At 43.1% G+C, this 13929-nt stretch overlaps 1 protein-coding gene and 1 pseudogene across 1 annotated transcript in view; both read right to left on the bottom strand.

Annotated features, from left to right (window-relative positions):
* The window catches only part of Rtn1 (reticulon 1), a 213988-nt gene that overhangs the window by 137324 nt on the left and 62735 nt on the right, over positions 1-13929 (bottom strand). The gene's annotated exons all lie outside the window — the stretch shown is intronic.
* Positions 2522-2985, bottom strand: LOC125387799 (small ubiquitin-related modifier 2 pseudogene; annotated as a pseudogene).

Raw genomic sequence — 13929 nt, 5'->3', positions numbered from 1 at the left:
AAAGGCTCCCTCTTCAAACACCACCAATGTATGAAATTGGAGGCTCAGCCCCCAGCTTGGGAACTTTGGGGGACACTCTTGAAGTACAACCATCTCCCATCATGTAGCTGCCTGCTTTCTACTCAACAAAGATCAGAGCAAGTCCTCAGACCGTGTTCATCCTTTGCCTTATCATTCCTTTGCTGAAGACAACACCTACACAACTCACGGAACCTGGGGATATAAAGCTGGTGCCTACTTAGAGCCTTCATCCCTATGTGCCAGTATCTTTGGTACAGAAAGATACTCTGTAGACTACCAAAAGAAAAATGGAAACACCAAGTCAGTCACAAAATCTTTGAACTACAGTGGTGTCCTGCCTGCAAGATTTGCTAGGGCAATGGTAGCACAAAGCTTGTAGGAAAGACCAACCAATACCTGATACGACTTAAGGCCTACACCACAGGATGAAACCTATAACTGACACTGCTTAGGTGACTTAGAATCTGAGACTGGATATCCCTGGAACATAGAATAAAACCAAATACTACTTGTCTTTGTTAGGGTTTTATTGTGTGAAGAGAAACCACGACCACAACAACCTTTATAAAGGAAAACATTTAACGGGGCTAGCTTACAGTTCAGATGTTTAGTCTGTTATTATCATAGAAGAAAACATGGTGGCATTCAGGGAGACAGGATGCTAGAGAAGGGCATGAAAGTTTGACATCTTGATTGGGAGGCAGCAGAAGGAGACTGTGTCACTAGGTCTAGCTTGAGCATATAAGACCTCAAAGTCTGTCTCCATGGTGACACGCCTCCCCCAACAAGGCCACATTTCCTAATAGTGCAACTCCCTATGGGTCAAGCATTCAAACTTGTGAGTCTAGGGGAGTCATTCTATTGAAACCACCATGCTACTGTCCTAAGGGAAAAAAAGGTAGCAATAAAATGACTCCTAGTGACATTCTGCTACATCAGTGCCTTGCTCAGCCATCATGAGAGGAGCTCCCTTCTGCAACAGATGGGAACAACCACAGAGACCCACAGTCAGAAATTCAGAGAATGAGAGACCTTTTAACACTCAGTTCTACATGGGATACCTCCATCAAATCCCTCCCCTCAGGGTTCAGGGAAGAAGAAGCAGAAAGAGTGTAAGAGTCAGAGGGGAATGGAGGACACCAACAAAACTGGGTCCTCAAAGTCAACATGACCAATGCTCCTATGACCTCACAGAGACTATTGCAGCATGCTCAGTGTCTGCACAGGTGTGCAGCAGTTCCTTTGCATGTATATTATTGCATCCAGTTTCGTGTTTTTGTAGGATTCTAGAGTGTGGGAATGAGTAGGTCTCTGTTTCTTGGGCCTTCTTTTGGGTTCTTTTCCTTTCATTCATTCGTTTTGTCCAATTCTAAGGTATTAGGTTTGGGGTTTTTTTTTTAAAAAAAATATTTTATTTTCTTATTTTTCCTTAGAAGTGCACATGGTTGCAAGGATAGGAAGATGTCAGCCTTTTAATTTTGTATCTCTTTCTTAAATTATAGAGAGTCCAAAAAAGAAAAAAAAAGAGGCCAAACATAGCCAAAAGACTTAAGTAGAGTATGGAAGGATGATTTTCTACAACACTATATACTTGGATTTTCTCAGTTCTGAATTCTAGTTGTTGTTTCCTGAAGGAAAAGACACACCCCTTCAGGAGGCTGCTGTAGACGGGTGTCCAGTAGTATCAGTTCCTTGCCGGTCTAACTTTTTCTTTCCTGTCCCAGGAGTGTGTTCACTCTGTCTTGGGAACAATAACTGTTTAAAGTGATGTGTCACAGGAGCCACAGGGGCAGAGAGTGCACAATCTGCATGCCACCTTTGTGAAATGACTGCTCCCTGAAGGACTTTGGGGGCCCTGGCTGCACTGGGCACGATTTATGCATTTGACCTACTCACACCTTACAAATACCTCAGAAAAGCCCCATCAATCTGACTTCACAGCTAAAGCAAGACAAAAAGAGAGGTGAGAAAGTTGACCAAGGACACGTAGTAGCTGAATTGCTTCTCTAGCTCAGTTTTAGTTCTTTTTTTTTCCATTTTAAACAGGAAGTTTATTTAAACAACAAGACGCTTGACTTGAAGGGAAAACTATCTAGAATCATTTTGTTCAAGAGTAATTTATCCCTACTTAAAGACAGATTGCCCTACAAGTAACAGCTACGTACAAAAAAGTTATAAAATTGTCCTTGGTTTTACAATGATAAATGAAAAACATTAAAATTCTTCAATCAAACAAGGTGTGCAAGGATTTTGTGGTTGAGTTCTTTTGTTAAAACATAGAGAGCAAAATAACTTCCTGGAATATAAAGATAAGAGCTGAATGAGCAGGTCACTAATGGAAGAGGGGTATTTTCACAGCACCAGTGCTTTCCCCCCGACCACCTCCATCTGCTGTCAATCAAAAAGGACATTGGCCATTTAGTTTTAAAAAGAAAAAAAAAGCCCAATATGCTTGTGCACATACACCAGTTACTTTATGTACAATAAAGAAGTGGGGACAGGGAAATGAAAGAATAGAGAAAACTATACTGTAGTAGTCAGGGTGTGGTGGAATCAAATTGTGGCTTTCTAATTGCGAATGTATTCTTGGTCTATAACAAAATTCTGGAGTAAAGTAGCAGGTTCCCTTTTTAGTAGACACCTCCTATCTGCTGCTGGAACACATCAATCATATCTTCATCCTCCATTTCCAACTGTGCAGGTGTGTCTGTTTCGTTGATTGGCTGCCCATCAAACCGGAATCTGATCTGCCTCATTGACAAACCCTGTCGTTCACAATAGGCTTTCATTAGTTTACTAAGTGGTATATGCCTCTTAATTTTAAACTGCACCACAGAGTCATCCTGCCCCGCCACCTTCAAATTAATATGGTCGTTGTTCTTGGTCTTGACTCCTTCCTTGGGTTTCTCGTCGGCCATGGTGAACGCCGGAGTCTCCTCAGCTGCCGCTTCACAAAAGAGGCACCAGGTCAGCACTGAAGGAGCACACAGACAGCACCAGGAGCCTCAGTTAGAGTTCTTCTCCCCATGCTGTGCCCTCACCCTCCAAATTATGGCTATGCATTTTCTGTCAATCATTAACATCTCTAAATTTCAACTATGTGTGTACAGATGGAGAAAACTGTACACAGCAACATTTGAGGCAAGGTGAGGAACAGAGGAGAAATTGGAAAAGAAAGCTACCTTGCTAGAGCATGCTCCATAGACATGGCTGAAAAGGGGTATGGATGATACCACCCAGGAAGATGGATGCATGAAAGATACCATCACCCGGGTTTGGAAGGGGTGGAGGATGGAATGGTTGGGAATGTGTAAAGGAGGAAAGAGGTGGTCAAAGCTGTGATGTGGGATGTGATTGCCTCCCCCATGGTCCCTCTGATTCTTGAGATTGAATTCATGATGCTCTGTGTAAGATTCTTGTAGAAAGTGCCAGGGTTTTCCTGAGATTTGGATGACTGGACCCAGACATCAGAGGTGAATGGAGCCAGTGAGATGAAATCATTTTCCTTTCCTATAGAAAAAGGGATGAGGGGACTGGGACGTTTGAACAATAGTGGATATGGGGTCATCCAAAGGGCATTGAGGGCACTATTCCTACCTTTAAAAACTGCACACACATAGAAAAAATGTGGAGGTGGATATTCCTCACCAACCTTATAAGATGTTCTAAAGAGAGAATGTACAAGATAGATGAGGAATAAAGGGTAATAAAATCACATCCCATCTGGGAGTGGGGAGTCATGGTTTGACTGCATTTTCCAGCATTCAATACAGGATCACGAATCCTCACAAACCTCATTGGCTATCTGTCATTTCTACTCTGTATTGACTTGTAATATCAACTAGCCATTTTCTATAGGTTCAGTTTTTTAGACTATTCTGTTAGAACTCATTATACACTATGATTTTTAGTTTTATCTTTTTATACTTTTGAATTCTTCTCCACTACTACTTTTTCAACTTTAGTTGTAGTTTCTTGAGCTACAGTTTAGAATTTTGAGTTATATGTGATGAAATTACTAGATCTCTAATGGTTGTTTGGGGGGCTTGGGCATTGTGGGGAAAATAGTATTCAGCACTGTGGGAACCTACGTAGCGGTATGCTGTGGGAGATCCTTTTGGGAGAGCAATTAAATGGTATTTCTTTTTGGATTAAAGATTAACTCTACAAACATGTTGTTCTCTCTTCATTTGGAGGTTCGAGTGGAAGAAAACTGTATGCCTTGTATGAATCTGTATTTGTTTCTGCGATTCCTGGAGACAAAGGAATAATGAGCAGCAATTCTCTTTCTGAAGTCACCAGGACATCTGCGACAAAGATGATTAGTGGAAAAACAAAAGCAGAAACTGGTGGATTTCTTGTCAAGCCACATTGTTCCACTTTAGAATTGATACTGCTAACAGGAAGGCTCCCTGAATCTCTGTTGTTTTAGATCTATTCCTGTGCATCAGCTTTACATTGCCAAAGTGATGGGTTTTCATTGCTTTTCCAGCAGTGTAGTCTGTCTCAGAAGACAAATAGTGGCAGAGGATACACTGTTGCAGAGGGTTCAGAAGAGACATTGTTGTAGAGAACACACTATTGTAGAGGGTACACTGTTACAGAGTGTTCAGAGGATACAATGTTGCAGGGGGCTCAGAGGATACAGTATCACAGAGGATACATTGTTGCAGTCGGTTCTGAGGATACAATGTTGCGGGGGTTCAGAGGATACAATGTTGCAGAGGACACATTGTTGCGGTCGGTTCCGAGGATACAATGTTGCTGGGGGTTCAGAGGATACAGTGTTGCAGAGGATACATTGTTGCGGTCGGTTCCGAGGATACAATGTTGCAGGGGGTTCAGAGGATACAGTGTTGCAGAGGCTATACTATTACAGAGGTTCAACTCACTGGATGAAACTACAGCAAAGGCTTCAGGTGGCGATTCTGTGGTTTATGTTCCAAGTGGCTGCAGCTAACACCATCTGCAGCTTTTGTCATTCACAAAATGACATATTATCTACCCTATTATCTTAACCTAGTCCATGAAGGCCACCACTCTTAAACTGCTTCATTTGGTTTCTTCCAGCAACACTGACTTTCAGTTCTTTCTCCAGTTTCACTTTGCATTATGTGAGTTAATTTTAGTGCCTAATCATAGAAGCTCATTGCTAACACCCATAAGAAATAATTATAGCAAAAACGAAACTCTTCAGATCTGGATGCCAAGATAAATGTTGTCATCTGGTGTTCTGTCTCTACCTAAATACATTTGTTTCTTTCCCATCTGTTTGGAAACTTATTTAAGCAAATTAACATTTCTCTCAGGGTTAATCTGGCTTGCATATCAAATGGCAAATATTTTTATTTGAAGAAACTTTGTCTTCTTTGTCACTTGCACCTCTATGCCAAAACCATTGTTCTTCCCAGCATACAGATAAAGTACCGTCTATTTATTTGCAGGTACTTTTACAATAAAGTTTATTTTAAAAATAAAAGAAGTCACTCAGAAAACAGAGTTAACTTGCTTAAAGTCTTACAGTTAGCTCCTCTGTGGTGTGGCTAGAGTTAGTTACATTCCCCAGAGGCAAGGCAGGTATGCTGTTTGTCCAGTTGCCCACTCCTGCTCTTTCCAAAGCACCCCACTTCCCCCTTCCATTCACCCATAAAGGTCAACATGATACTGCCACTTGACTCTAACCCCACGATCAGGGCCCTTGGTGTTCTATACTAGGTAATATATCTCCGAGTAATTTGAGAGCCCTCATACTCCCTTGGCAAGGGAGATAATCAGCCATCCACAAGCACAGCTTATTTGCTTCTAAAAAGTCTGCTGTACATGTCATCTTTTTGATCAGGAAGACACAGAGAACTCCTCAACGACATCCAGTTATCAAGCAAGATGGTATAGGAAATAGCTTCCCCCCTCACCTCTTAAAAGGTAGATTCCTAGCACTTAGAGACTTAAGAAACATATATAGATCCACCTAGGATGGGGAAATAGGCAAGATCTCCTGAGAAAACTGGAAGCATGGGAGTGGGGTAAGAAGGGAAAGCAGAAGGGGAGGAGGAGGGGGAAAAGGGAACTGAACTGGCCTTGCCCTATAGTCAGATTGATGACGATCATAGATGTCACCATAGAACCTTCATTCAGCAACTGATGGAAGCAGCGGCAGAGACCCACAGCAGAGCACTGGTCTGAGCCTCCGAAGTCCAGCTGAAGAGTGGGAGGAGTGAAAATATTAGTAAAGAAGTCAGGACCATGATGGGGCAACCCACTGAAACAGTCTACATGAGCTAATGGGAGCTCACCAACTCCACCCAGACAGTGAGGGAACCAGCACAGGATCAAACTAGGCCCTCTGAATGTGGATGACAGTTGTATGGCTGGGACCAGTTGTGGGGTCTTTCTTCTTTCTAAAGCCAAATTTCCTCCTCCTGCTGCTTACTCTCCCAGCCTAGAAGTTCTACTTATACCTCCTCCTTTGCTATTGGCTGTTCTTCTTTTTAAGACCAATCAGGAGCCTTAGGAAGACAAGGTAAAAGAGCAACATATTTTTGCATAATTAAACAAATGCAGCATATCCTTGTATAGTTAAATATTCTGCAACAAAAACTGCTACTAGCAGTTCTTCCTGTCAGTGTGAAGTAAGAATGAAGAAAAGGCCATGGGTGTGGTATAATTGTCCTCTCCCAATGAAGGGAAATAGGTGGGGACTTTGTGGGATAGGCAGCCAGAACTACAGTATTGGGAGACAAGGAAGGAGGCAGTGGCAGGCTGGTGAGAGCCTGGGGTTTCTATAGACTGAATGATTTGTTAATCCTTGCACTCGTGCAAGATTTAAAAGGAGAGTAAGACCAAGGCATAGAAGAAGTGTTTCTGCCTCCTCTCACCCCTGTCCCTAAGTATGCTTGAGCCTTAATTGTTCTCTCCATGTCTACTGCACTAGCTTCTGTCATATCACTGTGGGCATGATATAAGATGGACCAAGTTAAAGGAGAAAAAAATTCATTTGGGCCATTCAGAAGACCTCAGTGAATCATGGTATGGAAAACATGGTAGTGTTCTACATGGGGTGGGAGCACGCAACAGGGGCTTACTCATGTAGCAGTAGAGCAGGGAGCAGAGAGAGTCCAAACCCCAAATTCATGTTAATAACTTGACTTATCCTAGTGACCTAATTCCACCTACTTGGACAGGCTTCTTAAATCTTCTATAGTCTTGCAAAATATTTCCACCCATCAGAGAAGTATTCAGAACATAAGCCTAAAAGAAATAGTCCAGATTCAAACCATAATATTTCACTCCTGGCCCCCAAAGGCCCTTGGTCATTTCATAACACAAAATACACTCAGTATAATGTCAAGATCTTCATAGGCTTATGGTCCCAACAATATTCAAAAGTCACTGTACTTAGATTCAAAGCAATCTCCTAACTGTAAGTTGCTATTTAATAAAAGGGAAAGCCACAACACTGACTGAACATCCCCAATCCAAAAGGGAGGGAGAGAAGGATGGGAAGGAAACACTGAACCAAGGCAAGACCAAAACTCACCAAAGTAAATTTTAACTATACGTCAACATTTGGCATCTGCTGACTGTGATGTCATGATATAAACTCCAAAGGGCTTGGAATGCCCTGGCTTTATGGCCTCAGAAGCACATTCTGTCTTTCTCTTGAGCTGACTTAGTTTCATGCCTACAGGTTTCGTCAGTAGACACCTCATGTTTCTAGACTCTCCTACATCTTAGGGTCCTCATCGAGAAATAAGCTTCACTCTCGTAGCTTCATTCATACCCCACTCACAGACCCTTTATAAAGAACCAGGCACTGCTACACATCCTGGGCTTTTGTCTGAAGCTTTGGTTCAGCCTCCATGTAACTCCCCAATTTTGTAAGACAGCAAAACCAATACCATGGATGATGCTGATTTCTGTTGCCTACTTAGGGTACAGCCAGCCCCCCCTAGACTGAGCCTATAGCAGCCTCTGAGTGCCTGCACCAGGGAGCCTGGGAAAACACTCTTCCAAGCAGGCCTTTGTTGGAAATGTTCCTGAGAAGCTCTCTCAGGCCTTCTTTCTTCAAAGAAAACTCCAACGAGCTTGCGTCTTTACACGCTGGAGCCTTTCAATGAGAAGGGCCTTGCCCTACCCTCAGTGTGTCTATGGTTCTAGTATAGAGTGTGTGGTTTCTCTTTCATAGTGCCAGTCTTTTTAACAATTACAGCTAGTTTGTGCTATTTCCTCACCAAGCTGCATGATGCAAATCCTTCTGTGTCATATTTGCTCTTAATTCTTACCATAAACCTGACCAAGAACAATCAGTAATGACCATGCTGCAGCCTGACCGCTGTGTTGTCGTGACTTTCATTTCCTGTGTTGAATAATTATTACACCGAATTCACTCTCACTTGGAATTCCAGAACACGGGCAAAACGTAGACAAACTCTTTGCCAAAATATAACACAAATAGCCCTGGTCCGATTCTCAATAGACCCCCTTGTTCTTGAAATGCCATTATGCATAATCTTTACCGTCTACATTTCTATTACCTACTACTCTTCCAAAGTCCCGCAAGATTCCTCTGCTACATAGGGATTACAATACTCTAGCCCGGACCTCCAAACTGTTCCACATTCCTCCTGTCAACCAGCTCAAATGTTTGAGAACCAAGTCATGTTTATCACAGCAACAGCCCTGTCACGCTGACACCCATTTTCCATATGCATTACTTCTTCATCATGACTCAACAGAAATAACTTATAGTAGATAATATTCATTTTTATTATCTTGATTTTGACAGGTTGCTGTTGGTCGCAATGGGGAAGACACGGGGGAGTGGGTTGGTGTGCGATGATAGACGTATAAGGTGGTAGCTGTTCACATTGTGATGGGCGGGGGACTGAGAAAGAGATGGGAACTAAGGTCAGGTTAGAGCCCTCAACAGCCAAACTTAGTGTCCAACTTCTACCTAAATGCTCTTCGCTCTTATAAAACAATGCCCCCAGTTACTGAACATGTATTCAACACACAAACCTGTGTGAGACACTGCAGAATTAACGCCAAATACGTACCTAGAAAAAAGGCCCTGGAAAATGTGGTAAGACGTTAATAGTATTTTTTGTTGCTGCTGTTTTATGTTTATCGGTTCTTTGCCTGCATATCTTTCTGCGCACAACTTGCTTGCCTGGTGTCCCTGGAGGCAAGGAGAGGAGATCAGATCTCCTGGAGGCGCAGCTACAGATGGCTGTGAGCCAACAAGTGAGTGCTGGGAATCACATTCAGGTCCTCCAGAAGAACAGCCAGTTCTCTTAAATTTTAAACCATTCACTACAGCCCCAACAGTGAGATCAAGAAAGGTTTATGTTCTTTTTGGCTTTTTCAGTTTTTTCTTAGACTTTTAAAATCACTTTTTTCCTATTCTCTGTTCTATTCATCTCTGCCTTTAACTGATGACTCAGATAGTGATGTGGTGAGCTGGAATTTTTCCTTATGTGCAGAAAACTTGTCCTGTAAATGATGCCCGACGGTCTCATTCTTTACCTTCAGAGCTTCATCAGAGACCTTGAGTCTTCCCACTGCAATTTCTTATTTTCTCCCTAGTACATCAGTTAATCTGGTACTGTGTAGTATAGTCTGGCTTCTGATTCCCAGGACTCTTCTTGACTCTGCCTTTAAGGCCAGGGTTGTGGTTTTATTTTCAGCCTGAGGACGGAGACTTTCAGAATCTATCCTGGGACAGTTCAGCTTACAGTGTGGGCAGTTACGGTGACTGGAACTGTCCCCTACATTCCCGTGTGGGTTCCTGAAAAATACAGATTGTTCATTGGAGTGTACACCATCTGAGTTATCTGTGCCCCTTGCCTCATTATGCCAGTTCTGGACAGAGTCAAGGAAGCATCATTAAGAAGATCCAAAGTGTTGCTTTTTTTAATTTTATTTTTTCTGTTTTGCCTTCTTTTCTACTAGGGTCTGCCCCACTCTCTGATGTGAGCCTAGCCTCATTAACCCCCTACTGTGTTCTAACATATGGACCACCCACGGAGCCCTTTCATCAGGCGCTCACCTTAGTTTTATCTCCTGTCTCCATCCAGCTCAATCCTAAAATGTTTTCAAAATCCTCCATGCTGAGCTTCCTTTGTATTTCCTATCCAGTTCCATCAGAAAAACTAGTCTGCACACACGCATACACATGTGCACATGCCTGCACATGCACACATGCATGCGCACATGTGCATACACACACATACACACACATTTGTTTTGTGAGACAGGGTTCCTCTTTGTACCAGAATCAGAGCTAGTCTCAGGATTCAACGTCGAATACGCAGGCTTGGCTGTCTTGGAACTCACTCTACAGATCAGGCTGGCCTTGAACACAGAGTTCCTCCTGAGTGCTGGAACCAAAGGTGTGCGCCACCATGCTCAGCTATCAATATATTTTTTTAAACACAATCACAAGTAATGGCAACTGTCACATTCTCAAAACTTTAAAAGCAAACTTTAGGGGCAAAATCCTTCTTCAGAAGCTTCCCAGGAAACCCCAGTGGGAAGCAGGAAGTGCTTCCTTTACAGACTTCCTGGGAGTTCCAATAAATAGATTTTTTTTTAATCGCCTCAAACAACCTTTAAAAGGGGACTTGCTTCTGTAGTCCCTAGAAAGAACACAGAGTGTTTTTCATTCTGTATGTTGCTGGATGGAAGGATGTGTCCTTCCAATATCAATAGCAATAGCAAAGAGATAGAATGATGAAAACTTCCTGAAACTACCTAACAGTGTCGTTTAAGGTCATGAAAATACCACTTTTAAGCAATTGACCTATCTTAGTCTTGAGGTCAAACTATAACAACGCAAGGAACACATTACCGAAACTGGTAAAATATAAAGAACAGACCCTGCAGGAATCCTGAGAAAAGACTATGGTGGTACCATAGCAGCCTTTACTGAGTGACCAATAGCACAGTGTCAGAAGCTCAGTGTTCATTTCTTTCAACAAAGACTGGTTATACAGCATGAGCCTTCTGTTCTAGGCCAGGCACAGTGTAAGTAAATACAGTTTCCACCAGGGTTCTCATGGTCCTTGCAGTGGAAGGTGGAGCTAGATTCAATGCAAAGCATTTTCTGATGTTCGGGTTCAACCCAAGGCAAAATCCAAGCAACAACAACAAAGGCAACAAAACACGTGATGCAGAAACCTACTGGAGGTATTTCAGGGAAGCAGATGGCTTTAATTATATGGTTTTCAGCTTCTGCACCCAAAGCTTTTTTACTAGAGCACTTACTAGAATTCTGTTTCTGTCTTAGGACACACACAAAGAATAATGAGAAGAAAATTTACCCAGACAATGTGTTCATTTGGATTCTTCCAAGATCATGATGCTAACTTATTCCCGCTATTTTACCCCAGTCGATAATTCCACTTCACAAAGCCCGCTCACTCAGTCCAAATTCCCAGATTGTATGTGCAGTCTTAATCGTGACTTTCCAATTAATACCCTAGTAATAGATCCTCTCAATGCTCAACACAGTTGCCAAAGTACAAAGCTTGTGCCATGCCCCTGAGCCTGGGAAGCTCCCATTTTCTCAGGGCTGTTCACTTTAGTAGAGGACACAGTCTTGATGCTTCCTAGCACTTTTTGCCCACTGAGGAGCAGCCAGGAACCTTAGTCAGCCCAGTTATTGCTGCTAGTCCCACAGATGTTGATTGGCTTAAGCTACTCAGGGTGGTGTTGTCCCGGTCGCAATGGCAAGGTAATAAGTACAGTGCGTGCTTTGAGTACCGATAATCAATTCAGGTACAAGTGAGCCTGATCTAAGACTGTTCCAGTCAAAGAGGAACTCAATTTCCTTGCTCAATAGTCCATGAGCAAGTTTTCTGTCTCCCCCGATGCCAAGAAAGACTCGTTTCAGGAGCTACTAGCAGTGTCTTACTGACTAGGCAAACAGAATAATTGTTCCTTCTGCTCTTTTATTCGCTGACTAGACAGATAAAAGAATTATAACAGGAGTCACAGCAGTTCTGAAGGTGGCCTGTGCCCAGACACTGTCACCCCCGAAGCCTGCCCGATCTAGACTTCCTAGTTACAGCAGTCACTGAAAGCTTCCTTCTTGCTTTGACCATTCTGGATTGAGTTTCTGTTGTTTGCAACACAGAGACATTTGATTGGCACGTCTTCTGCCTCCCAGTTGTACTAGAATAGAGCTTTGGTCCCTGTAACAAAGATCCAAAACAACAACAACTTCTTTCAGGGTTGACGTGTCAGTTTCATGGTGTTAGGACCTGGGTTTTCCTAGTATGTCCTTCCACCTAAGGTAGCATGCGTTGTCATCTAGGTAACTGAGGTAGCTAATGATTGAGGCTTTGTTCTTGGCTGAAGGATAAAGAAAGAAAAAAAAAAAGAGGGCATCTCATTTTTTTTTTTAAAGACACCTTCAGAGGTCACCTAGAGTCATGTTCTGTTGACCAATGGTTGTTGTTTGACCACATTTAGCTGCCAGGAAGACTCCTGTTGCAGATATTTCCGGAATAAGCACCCTGACACCCATCAGAGTGGAAAAGAAGAGATGCCACCCATGGACCAAAGCCAGGACAGCTCCCGAAAGACGTCAATACCAGGTCCAGTTTGTAGTCTCTGAAACCACAAGGTGGGGCAGGCAGGCATATGAGATTTTACAGAAGCTGAAGTGGCAGTCAGCAGGTTGCTAAGGGCAACGGCCCACTGCCTCAGCTATTTATTTCTCCAGGTCATTCTGTTCCAGGTAGCAAGTGAAGTCATCCTTGGCAAACAGGAAGTACAGGCAGTGCTGTGAGACTATCACTAAATAAGTCAGTAAGTCAGCATCTAATATCTCATCGAATGGTCTTGTCTACCTTACTCAACTTCATTATGATATACTGTCATTGTCTGGGCAGCCATATGTGTCCAGCTTCAAAATTCCTCTGTCAAAGAAGAAGGGTTGTTGAGAGTCTCTTATTCAGAGTGCTCCATCCTAGGGCAATAAGTAACCCACCTCCTGGTACTACCAAATTGTTTGTGTGCTCCTTTAAACTACTTAGTACCTGCCTCAACTGAGCAGAATCTCAGTTCCACCTGCTGAGTTCTACGTACATATGTACCTGTACATATGTACATGTTGTATATATGCTGGTATGCATCTAGGCTAAAGATCAAATGCTGGCTGGTTTGAAGCTTTGATGGACAGACTGGAATTAGGCCAAGTTACTTTTACTTGCTGACACTGAAGCTGAGAAAGGATAGTAATATAACCCATAAAGTTATGGTTGTTTGTCACTTTAAGAGACAAGTCACGCCCACTCCCGGCGGCCCCTCCCATCCTCTCGCCATCTTGGCTTCCTTTTGGCCCCTTGCACTCTCCTTCTCTACCCTCTTCTTCTCTCTTCCCTCTCCTTTCTCTTCCCCTTCTCTCTCTCTCCTCTCTTTCCCTCTCTTCCTCCCCTCTTTCATTCCCATTCCATAATTCAACTAATAAATATCCAATTCTATTGATTGTGTCTGTCCATATGCCTCCTACCAGCTGCCTGGCCACACTGTCGCCGAGACCAGCCCGCCCCGCTGCATGGCCTTCCCCGGGGCTGGCGGCTTCGGGACCGGCTGCTCAGAACCAGACAACGGGATCCACCGCGAGCTGCTCAGGACCCACAGGCAATTTCATAACATATAGGGCATCCCCTCTCTCAAGGCTACAGCAGGTGCTTTGGTGTTTGGGCATTTCAGAGAACTAAGCTAATATTAACTGTATGGACAACCAACAACGATGTTCATTTAAAGATAATAGGTCAGCCTTGGCACTGACACTTGTTGTGAATAACTTACAGGAATCTGGGCTGACAGATGTGAATGCACACAGTAGTAACTATTGCTGATGAATATCAAAGAACCAAGCTGTTCTAGTCTCTGTTCCAA

Source organism: Myodes glareolus, chromosome 11, assembly GCF_982192425.1.
Source record: "Myodes glareolus chromosome 11, mMyoGla1.1, whole genome shotgun sequence".
Lineage (NCBI taxonomy): Eukaryota > Metazoa > Chordata > Mammalia > Rodentia > Cricetidae > Myodes > Myodes glareolus.
This window is presented reverse-complemented; position numbering and strand designations above follow the sequence as displayed.